The following is a 10819-nucleotide window of genomic DNA, read 5'->3' on the forward strand; positions in this document are numbered from 1 at the left end:
ACAGGGAAGAGGGAGAGAGGGAGGGAAGGCTAGAGACAGGGAGGAAAGAAGACCAGGAGGTAAGGAGGGAATGAGAAAGGGAAGAAAGGAAGAAGGGAGGGAGGGAAACAGGGAGAAGGGAGACAGAATCTTCACACCGTAAAAGTTTTCCTATCACAGCAGAAATTAAGATGTGGCTGATCAAGCTAATAAGCTGAAGGAACCCAAGCATTATAAGCCAAAGTATAAAAACAAGATGACAGCAAATGATGTCAAGGATTGTGGGAAATCAAAACAAAAATCTTGAAAAGGAGGAACTGCGAAGCAAAGGAAAATCACAATGTGAACAAATGATGCAATCTATGTGGGGTTAACAGCAGCGCTGCTGTGTTAAATTTACTGATTGGAAAAAGGCCTGTGATCTTTCATGATAGCCTCTTATAGCAAGTGCTATTTAAGGAAACATAATTCTAGCTCTGAAACTCAACTAACTGTCTTCTCAATATCACAATCACAGTAATATTTATTTTTTTAAAAAAAAGAACAGAATATATAACAAACAGAAATTGTTTTTCTGAAAAATATATTTCTAAATATATTTTGAAATAAATTTCTACATAGCTAAATTTCTATGTTGTGACGGCTCTACTTGAATACTACTAGTTTGTACTGCTGTGCTGGGTTGTACTGTGTACTGTCACAAGGTTCACAATGAACCAGATACCACACGCTGCCCCAATATTGCGGATTCTACATTAGCTATGACTAACCTTTACCCACAATAAATATTCTGAGCTAGTCTCTTAAAGAAAATTCTGTAAGAAATATTTAACACTTACTGAATGACAGCTGCCCATCAACATAAAACTGTTTTGGGGAGTCTGTAGTTTGCTCTAGAGTAGTATCAATTGCCTGTCCTATGAAAACCCTGCTATTGTAGAAAATAAAAGTCTTTGTGTCCACTTCAAAAAATAAAATAATAATAATAATAAATAAACAAAATCTGAGGCTAGGAGTGTGGCTTGATTGTTAGAGTATGTGCCTAGTATGCATCAAGTTCTTTGTTTGATATATACCACTGAAAATTCAGGACAGTCATGATAATTTGGGGGCAGGGGACCTAGTGGAATATCACAATTCCAGATTTCAAGTTATACTACAGAACTATCATAGTTAAAGTTTCATTCTACTGAAATAAAAATATATATATTGATTAACTGAGCAGACCTGAGAATCAAAATGTCTACAATCCTACATCTACTACTTGATTCTTGACAAAGAAATCAACAATACATTTTCGAGAAAAGACTGCATCTTCTTATGGTTATGAATGAGGTGTAGGCTCTCAGTTACTGCTCTGGCATCATGCTTGCCTGCTTGTTGCCATGTTCCATGCCATGATGTCTATAGCCTTCCTCTCTGAAACTGTAAGCCCCAGTAAACTCTTTCTCTTCCAGGTTGCCTTGATCATGGGGTCTCTTCTCAGCAATAGTAACTAAAACAGATTGAAAGACCCAAAATTGTGGGTAACTACAAGGACAGCAATGCTGATGTACATATGAAGTAATAGTAGTCGAAACTGAGTACACAAGACCTGTACAAATTCAAGGGGGACAAAATCCTATCATGGAGAGGGAATGCGAGCATGCAATCCCATCCCTAGATAAGGGGCTGTGTATAACAGAAGCCTCCTGGGAAAAGAGTCAGTTTTCTTTAAGAATTGTCTACACCCTAGTAGAAGGCCATACAGCCAGGTGCATATGAGCAGCATCAAATATACATTATGGTTTAAAATAAAAAAAGAGATAACCATGCTTAGTGGATAGGGACTGATACTGGGCCTTGGAGAAATCAGAAAAAAGTGTAGATATGACCAAAATACATTGTACAAATTTCTCAAAAACTGGTTAAAGAGTAAGAAAAACACTAAAGGAAATCAATAAGATTATAACAGGAAAAACCTACACAGAGATTCCATCTCAGTTCTTTCAAGATGGTTATCATTAAAAATAAAAGCAGTAACAAATTCTACTGAGGATTTGGAGGAAAAGGATCTTTTATATTTTGCTAGTGGGACTGTATAGCACAGGCACTATGAAATCAGTATGAAAATGCCTTATATATATGAAAAAACAACTACTATATCATCTATGCATAAATATGCCCCAAAGAATATAAATTAGACTGCTATAGCAACAGACACCTGCTCATTCACTTTTTTGTCGCAGCTATGGAAATAGCCTAGCTGTCCATCTATGGATGAATGAATAAGGATAATGTGTTGCATATATTATTTTATTCTGCAATAAAGAAGAATGAAACTGAAATTTGTAGGGAAATGGTTGAAACTGGAGAGTATTATGTTAAGCAAAATAAGTAACACTTAAACAAATATTGTTTTTCCTCTCATAGACAGAATCTAGATTTAAAGATGATAAGTAGAGATGACTAGCTACATATGTAGACAATAGATAATAGATTAGGTAGATAGATGATAGATAGATAGATAGATGATAGATAGATAGGTAGATAGATAGATAGATAGATAGATAGACAGATAGACAGATAGATGATAATGATATAGTTGATAGATATAGATAGATGATAAATAAATAAATGCTAAAGATAGACATGTACTGCATGCATATATATGTATATACATACATACATACATACATACATACATACATACATATGGGAGAGAAGCATAAAGTACAATGAGACATAAGAGACAGGAAGTAACAACAGAGGATCAGTTCACATGTGACTGGAAAAAATGGGGAAGGATTTCAGAGGAAAAAGATGTCCTGAAATTTACAGAGAGCAGGGATGAGAAAAGACAGTCAGGGAGAGAGTGAATAAGGACAAAATGTATATGTGTGAAGCTGTCATAATGAAATCCATTGTTTTGAATAAATAAATTAGTTGAACAAGTTAAAATGTCACAGCTTGTATATTAGGCATCTCCTTGCTTCCCCTTGTTGCAGAATATGTCTACACAGCATGAGGCTGATGCTGCCTCTGGTATTCCACTAAGTTCAGTATCTTCTTTTCAAGTTCAGCTTCTTGGTATGTTAATTCACACACTCATGCCTATTTGGGATTTTCTTCTCAGAGTTTCAAAGGTTAACATGGTGTGGTCATTATACAACTATTCAAAATGTGAGTCCAATAATATTTTTTAGATGCTGACAGATTTTTTTGAAAACACAAAAGGAAAGTCTGGCCACAAACAATTGTTTAATGTATTCAAAATTGGCAAGTTAGATTTTAACTGTAATTTGAAAGAGCATTCAGGAATATTTTCCAAAAGCAAGAGATAATTTGTGGGCTCATAAATTGTATGTTTATAAACAATACATTCTTAGATCATCTTATATCTGTATATTAAAAAGATGAAAATTCGATTAAAAATTAATGGAAAGAGAATTAAAATTTGAATGTGAAAAGCAGTCAAATTCATCTTGACATTTAGAAACAAATTATAACAGAAATTATTCTCAGATCACCAAAATATGACTAGCTACTACACGTAAAAGTGAGCCCCAGTCACAGCAGCAATGCTAGCCTTTTGCTTGTCAGCTGGTGTAGACCAATAAATTACTGGTATGCACCAAAAATATATTCAACTTATGGCTGCTTTGAAACAAAACTCTGTCTTCAACAGTTACCAAGAAACTCAAAGTACCCAAATACAAGAGGGCACCATTAACAAGATGGTTAATGAGAGTCAGTAACTCAAAGATAATATGATATTAAGCCCTTTCACATAAAAATGTGAAAACATTCTAAAATTTTACACAATATATATTGGATTATTTTCTTGGAGTTTTCCAAAATTTGATAGTAATTCCAAGTATTTAGATGACATGAACAAAAATGACTCAAAGACTTGAAAACATTTTTCTTAAACTATCAGCATAAACATCTTAATCAACCATGCTAGAAAAAGTACTATTTTAGGCTTTCTATTTTTCAATCAGAAATTATTATAAAACTGACTCATGAAGAGTCAAAGAGTATACACTCTAAATCTTAGAAGAAATATACAATAGAGCTGTGTCCTATTAATTTTTTTAAATTAGTTTTTTTCTGGATTTTGTGGGAGAGTTTTAGATTGTGTCGATTTTAGGATACCTAATTTGTTACTACTGTTCTTATTCCATAAATAAATGGACTGATGGAGACAGATGTCAGATAGATAGATTGAGAGATAGAGAGATAGATAGATAGACCAGCAGATAGATGATAGATTGGTTTTGAGGGTTTTGAGACAGGAGCTTGTGTATTTCTAACTGGCCTCAAACTTACTCAACACCTGAGGATGCCTCTGAACTTCTAATTCTTCCTCCACTCTCAAGTGTTAAGATTGCAGGAATTTACCCCTTTACTAGCTCACAGCATCATGAAGATCCATCTCAAGTGCTTCATGAAAATTATGCAAGCATTCTATGAACTGAGAGATAGATCCTACTCAAATATTCATTTTATGTCTATTTCTCTATTTTGAAAACCTTTATTAGTCTTCTTAAAGAAAGCTTCGTAGAAATTTCAGATTCAGTAAACCTGTATTTGCCAGTGGCCAGACAATGAAGCAGAACCAAGCAGAAAATGATGCCCTCCTGACCACCCTCCTGAAATCCCACACACTGAGTCCTTGTTGCATGTAGAATTCTAACATAGTCACCATTGTTCCCTTATAAGGGAAGCTCCATAATACTTGCATGTAATTTAAACAGTATAAAAGCAAAAAAGGAGAAGGAAGGATGGAATAGGCGATTTATTGGGGGGAGGGGATGGGGAAAGGGGATAACATCTGAAATGTAAATAAATAAAATATCGAATTAAAATTTAAAAAATAAATAAAAAATAACCCCCCTCAAAAAAAAAAAGACAATAGTGTTTTCTCTATTTTGTTGCATACCCGTCCTGCCTGGAGCACTCCTAACACACAAGATAATCAATATGTGTTTGTAGAACCAGAGAGTATTAAAAGAGGGCATAAGTATATTTGGAGAATATAAAACACATATGCCTGCACCTGACGAACAAAAGGAAGACACAGAAGACCTAGATCCAGGTTTTGCTTTCTCCTCTCACCATCTGACTTATTCTGATAAAATTATATGTGTTTCAAATTTCACTGGAGAAATAGTAATGATTATGATATTTTCTTTATTCATGTTTATTATCCTATCAAATTTGAAAGATGATAAAATACTTAGGAGTTATTAATTTTAGACCAACAATGCCAAAAGAACAGCACAATCCTATATAAAATCATTCCGAGGTTAGAGGGACTGTGACCCAGAGCACGGTGTAAGAGTTTGCAGAGATGAGGGTGAGCCCTCCTCTGCTCACAGCTACCGCTCGTGGCTTTAGTCTTTCACTTCAGTCTGTCATTTTCTCTACTCTCAACTCACATCCCTGGTTCCTCGATGCCCTTCACAAATCCATAACTATCCTTTATTGTGTCTAAAAACTTCAGTTCAAATTTCTGAGCTTCTCTTGAATCATGTGCCTTCAAATATCCTGCAGATCACACACACACACACTCAGTGCCTTACTCCCTCTTACCTAGAACCAAAGCTCAGAATATTAGTGATGAAGGCTTTTTCAGTACTCATTACTGAACCATTTTCCAGGATTCCTGTCCACCTGAGGAAAGTATAGATGAAAAAAAGGAAATGATAGTCTTTGGTGACAAGGATGTATTCCCAATAGTGACAGCTTACTGATCACAGTGTCCTCTACACTACATCAAGAGTCATAGAGGTCACATCTGACCGTTCTGCTACAAGATTCTCCAAGGGCATTGCATAAAATCTCAATGGTTTGGTTTGGTTTGTGTTTTTGGAAACAGGATTTCTGTACATTACAGCCCTAGCCATTCTAGAACTCACTTTGTAGACCAGGATGGCCTCAAACTCACAGAGATACTGCTGCCTTTGCCTCCGTCCTGCTGGGATTGAAAACATGTTCCGCTATGCCTGTCTTAAGTGATTTTAAACTGCTAATAACTAGGCAATGCAGAAACATTCTAAGTTCATAAATTGGAAGAATGAATATTATAAAAATGACCATCCTACCAAAAACAATTTACAGATTCAATGTAATCTCATTCAAAATTCCAATACTATGCTTCATAAACATAAGGGAAAAAATATCTAAAAATGTACATGGGATCACAAAATGCCAAAGATAGACAAAGCAATCCTTAAAAAAAAAAAGTACTGCAGGAGTTATCATTATATCTAATTTTAAATTATGCAATGAAACTATGATCATAAAATCAGTAAGATACAGACACAAATGAAATGAATAAGTCTACATCATATCAGACTATAGTCTGGAAAAGACAGCATCTTCCACAAATAGTACTGGGAAAGCCAGATTTGAACTGTGCGTAAATAAAGCACCAGAGCAATACAAATCCAATGGGAGGATCAGAGAAGACTTGATTTAAGTTCTAAACATGTTAAAAAGTTGTTCCCCTTGTTCTATTTAGGTTTGTTCTTGCTCCCCGTAGTTCACAATCATCTATCTGTAAATGTACTCTGTTTGCTTCTTGTTGATGTCATAAACACCATGTCCACAACTTGGAAAAGAAGTTTCAGCTTACATGTCCTTCATCAATGGAAACTGTAGCAAGAGCTTAACCATGAGAGAAACGAAGGAATGATGCAGGAATGCAGATTGCAGGCTTGCTCTCAGGTGCACATTCACTTACCTTCCTTATTCTGCCCAGACACACCAACTCCGGGTGTCACAGCTCACAGTGGGCAGGCCCACCTACATCAATTAACAATCAAGATAATGTCCCACAGACATGCTCACAGGCCAATCTGATTGGATGGGAGGCAATTCCTTAGTTGAGGTTTCCTCCTCCCAGGTGTGTCTAGTTAACAACCAAAGTTAACTACTACAGTATGTTTTAACAAATGCTATATATAGGTCTATGGAATAGTATGATAAACTGGTCAGCAAGAAAGAACTGTGATATGTGCCTCCCCGACTAGATGTATTAGTACACCCAGAAATGGATGTGGAAGTATTTTCTACTAGAGTGGCTATAGAGCAGAAAACATGGAGTCTCTTAAGCATTTTAGACAAGTGACTTCAATTTTTTGAGCCAGCCTGATATACATGGTTTCTCACTGATAGGATTCTCATGTGATGAGTCATGTGAAAACACCTAGTATACTCTCTGCCCCATAATAGAGGCTCCAATGCAATAACAGCCTTTATCATAATTTTTATGAAAATATTCTATGCACTTTCTTTCTAACTAAACTCTACATGTCTTGGAAGATCTGAACTACTCATGGTTGCTTATCTTTCTTTTACACGTTCTGAGCACCACACCTGGTACATGATAGATATTCAACAGCTACTCATTCAGATAACGTCAAATGAAAAATACAGACTGGAAATACACAGACAAATAGCATTTCTGGAAAAATTGTGTCTGGGCCTTTAGCAGCAAGGTTTACAGAAAGCAAACGAGCAGAGGATTTCTCAAAGCATAATCAGCTCTCAAATGGCTACTGGGCAAAAAGAAGGCAAGAGATTCAACTGGTTTAATTTAGTGCCACTTGATACAAAGAGTCCTGAGAAACTGGAGTGAATAGGCTTCTTAGTAAACTAGAAGCATCTACAAAATGAGCAAGGTATTTTACGGGTCAGAGTAGTATAAAAGGTCTCTGTAGTTCATTTCTCGCCCTCTTTTACTCCCATGTGATACAGGTAACTTTCTTGGCCACTAATAGATGATGGTTACTGGGTTATTTACAACAAACAGTAGGTAGAGTTTTCCAAATATCCCAGTGATGATAGATAGTCCAAGGTAATGTGTCTGGTGCTCCAGCAATGGTGGGTCTGTCTCATGCCAACTTCCCCAGTTCTAAGCATGCCCCTTTAACATACACCTTTGGTGCATCTGGCTCATGCTAACCTTCCCAGTTCTGAACATGCCCCTTAACACACACATTTTATCATACCTTAGGAAATAGGTGTCATTTTTGCATGACTTAAGAATAAGACTTTGAGAGTCTAATAAGTCACATGACAGTATTTAGAATGATTTTTAGTACTATAAGAAATTTATTTATTTGAAAATTTCACAGATATGTAGTATGTCTTGGTATTCATGCCTGACTTCCTTCTGTTCCCCTTAAGTCCCACAACATATCTCCCCTCCAACTTCATGTCCATTTTTTTTGTTCTTTTAAAATAAAAACTCACTTATAACTTTTGTCCAATTAATGTTGACTGTATAGTCCTGGGTGTCAGTCATCCATTGGACCATGGGTAACCCACCAGTAGTCACCCTTACCAAATAAAAGACTTTCCTGATCCCTCAGCAGCCTTACTTGTCATTAGCTCCTCAGCTAGGGGTGGGATGTTGAGAACCCTCCCTCCTCATTTCCTGCTGGAATTTTTAACTGACTAGATCTTGTGCAGGCCTTCTACATGTAACCATAGCTTCTGTGAGTTCATGAGTACAATGGCCAGGTCATGTCCAGAAGAAAGCATTACACAACATGCCTCCCAATCTCTCAGCTCCTTTCTGAACCCTCTTCTATGACTGACAATCACCAATTTCCAACAATAGAAAAGAAACTACTCTTTAACCATAATAAATAATAGATACTGTCCACATAAACATGAATCCCAGAAGTCATATAGAATTTACACCAAGCTGTTGCATTGAACTCTATTTCTTTTTAATATTTTATAAAATTTTCATGAGTGTACATTATTATACTGGGTACTAGGTCATGTAAGAACATTTTTATTCAAGTACGCACAATGTGAAGTCAGACTATGCTTCTTAATCTCCCAGTACCAATGGCCTCTGTTTGGCGTTGTTCTCATGTTTTCTCCACAGTACAAAATGGCCTCAATAACTCCCTATTAATGGAATCCTTGGGGCACTGGGCATGATAAAAATCAATAGACTCTTTTCTTGGTTATACTGGTAAATTCTTAGCAAGAAATGTGATTGGCATTTTTGTATAGCCCTGAACTACTCATTAGGGCCAAATAACATATGTTAATAGGCCTGTTCCACAGACAGAGGCTCAAGAATTTCATCACACATTGATCATGTTGGGTAAAGAGAATGGAAACCCAGTTAGTTCACGATCTTTCATTTTGACTTCAACTTGTATTACAGAGCAATAGCAATAAAAATAGCACAGTTCTAATACTTGGACAAACATGTAGATCAATGGAACAGGAGAGGTGACTCAAATGTAAACACATGGAATTATACTACTTGACATTCCCCAAAGATACCAAAAATGACTGCTGGAGAAAAAACAGCATCTTCAAAGAAGGAAATTTGAGTAGAGCCATATCTATCACTCTCTACACATATTAAATCCAAATGGATGAAACATCTCTATTTGAACCCTAAAATGTTGAAACTGCTAGCCAAAAACAAATAGTACCCTACAAGATACAGGTAAGATACACAAAATGGACTTTCTGAGCATAACTCCACTAGCCTAGAAATTGAGGTCAATAATTGAAAAATGGAGCTCTATAAAACTAAAAAGATTTTGTTCAGCAAAAGGAACAATAAACTAAGTGAGAAGAAAGCCCAAAGAGTTGGAAATAATCTTTGCCAGCTATACATCCACTAGAGGATTAACATCAAGAATATACAAAGAACATACAGAGTCAAGAAGACAGACAACCCAATTTTTTAAAAAAAAAAAGAAAAGAAAAAACAGGCTATAGATCTGAACAAAATGTTCTCAAAAGAAGGAAAATACATACCCAAGAAATATCTTTAAAGGTATTCAACATTCTTAGTAATCAGAAATATTCAAAGTAAAATTACTTTGTGGTTTCATCTCACCTCATCTAGAATGGCCAAGCTCATGAAAGCAATTGATAACAAAGTTTATCAGATACAGGTATGTGGGGGAAGGGGAATACTCATTTTACTGCTAGTGGAATTGCGATCTGGCACAGACATTGAAGATCAGCTTGGAGATTTTCCACGAGCTGAAGCTAGCTAGACTTACTGTTGTGATTCAGCTACATTACTCCTTGACATACATCCAAAGACTCAAGGAAGCTATGGGCTCCTGTTCCGCAGATAACTTGCTCAGACACCTTGTGTTCCTTTTCTCTCTATTCACAATAGCCAGGGGAATAGAAACCATCAAGATGTCCATCAACTGATGAATGAGTAATGAAAAGGTGGTACATATACACAATGTAATTCCATTCAGCTGTAAAGAAAAATGAAATCATTAAATTTGCAGGCAAATGGATGAACCTAGAAAATACTGTACAGCATAATGTTAACCCAAGCCCAGATAAAAGAACACTGCATTTATTTCATTCTTATTTGAGGATCAAACTTCTTTTCACTTAACATTCGAACACTAGGGTAATTAAAGTTGAAAATGGTAGTACCTTCCTAATGTGATATGTTGTGTTTGCATTTGTTAGAAGTAGTCACTTTTGTTCTTTGTTTCATTCAAATTGCATTACTATGAATAGAGATAACCATTGTGTAGGTCTAATTTTCAGGTGTAGAAAGTGTGGCTCAGAAAGATTAAATAACCTGCCCAAAGCAAATTGACAGCATCTGAAAAAGCTAGGATGTTTATCCAATTTCTACCTGAAGTTCAAGTACACAAATAAGCTACCTGTTATGGGATGGTACCGTTCCTGGTTCTTTCTGACTCTAGGAAATATTGTGTAAGTATGATTTCTACCCTGCAATGTGCTGCCTGAATCCATTCTAAGCAGAGCAGGAAGTACAAGAAGCCTTATCACTGTCACTGGAAGAGAGGGAAATTGTCTTGCTGCCTCCTCA

This window comes from Grammomys surdaster, unplaced genomic scaffold, assembly GCF_004785775.1.
Source record: "Grammomys surdaster isolate TR1022 unplaced genomic scaffold, NIH_TR_1.0 224, whole genome shotgun sequence".
NCBI lineage: Eukaryota > Metazoa > Chordata > Mammalia > Rodentia > Muridae > Grammomys > Grammomys surdaster.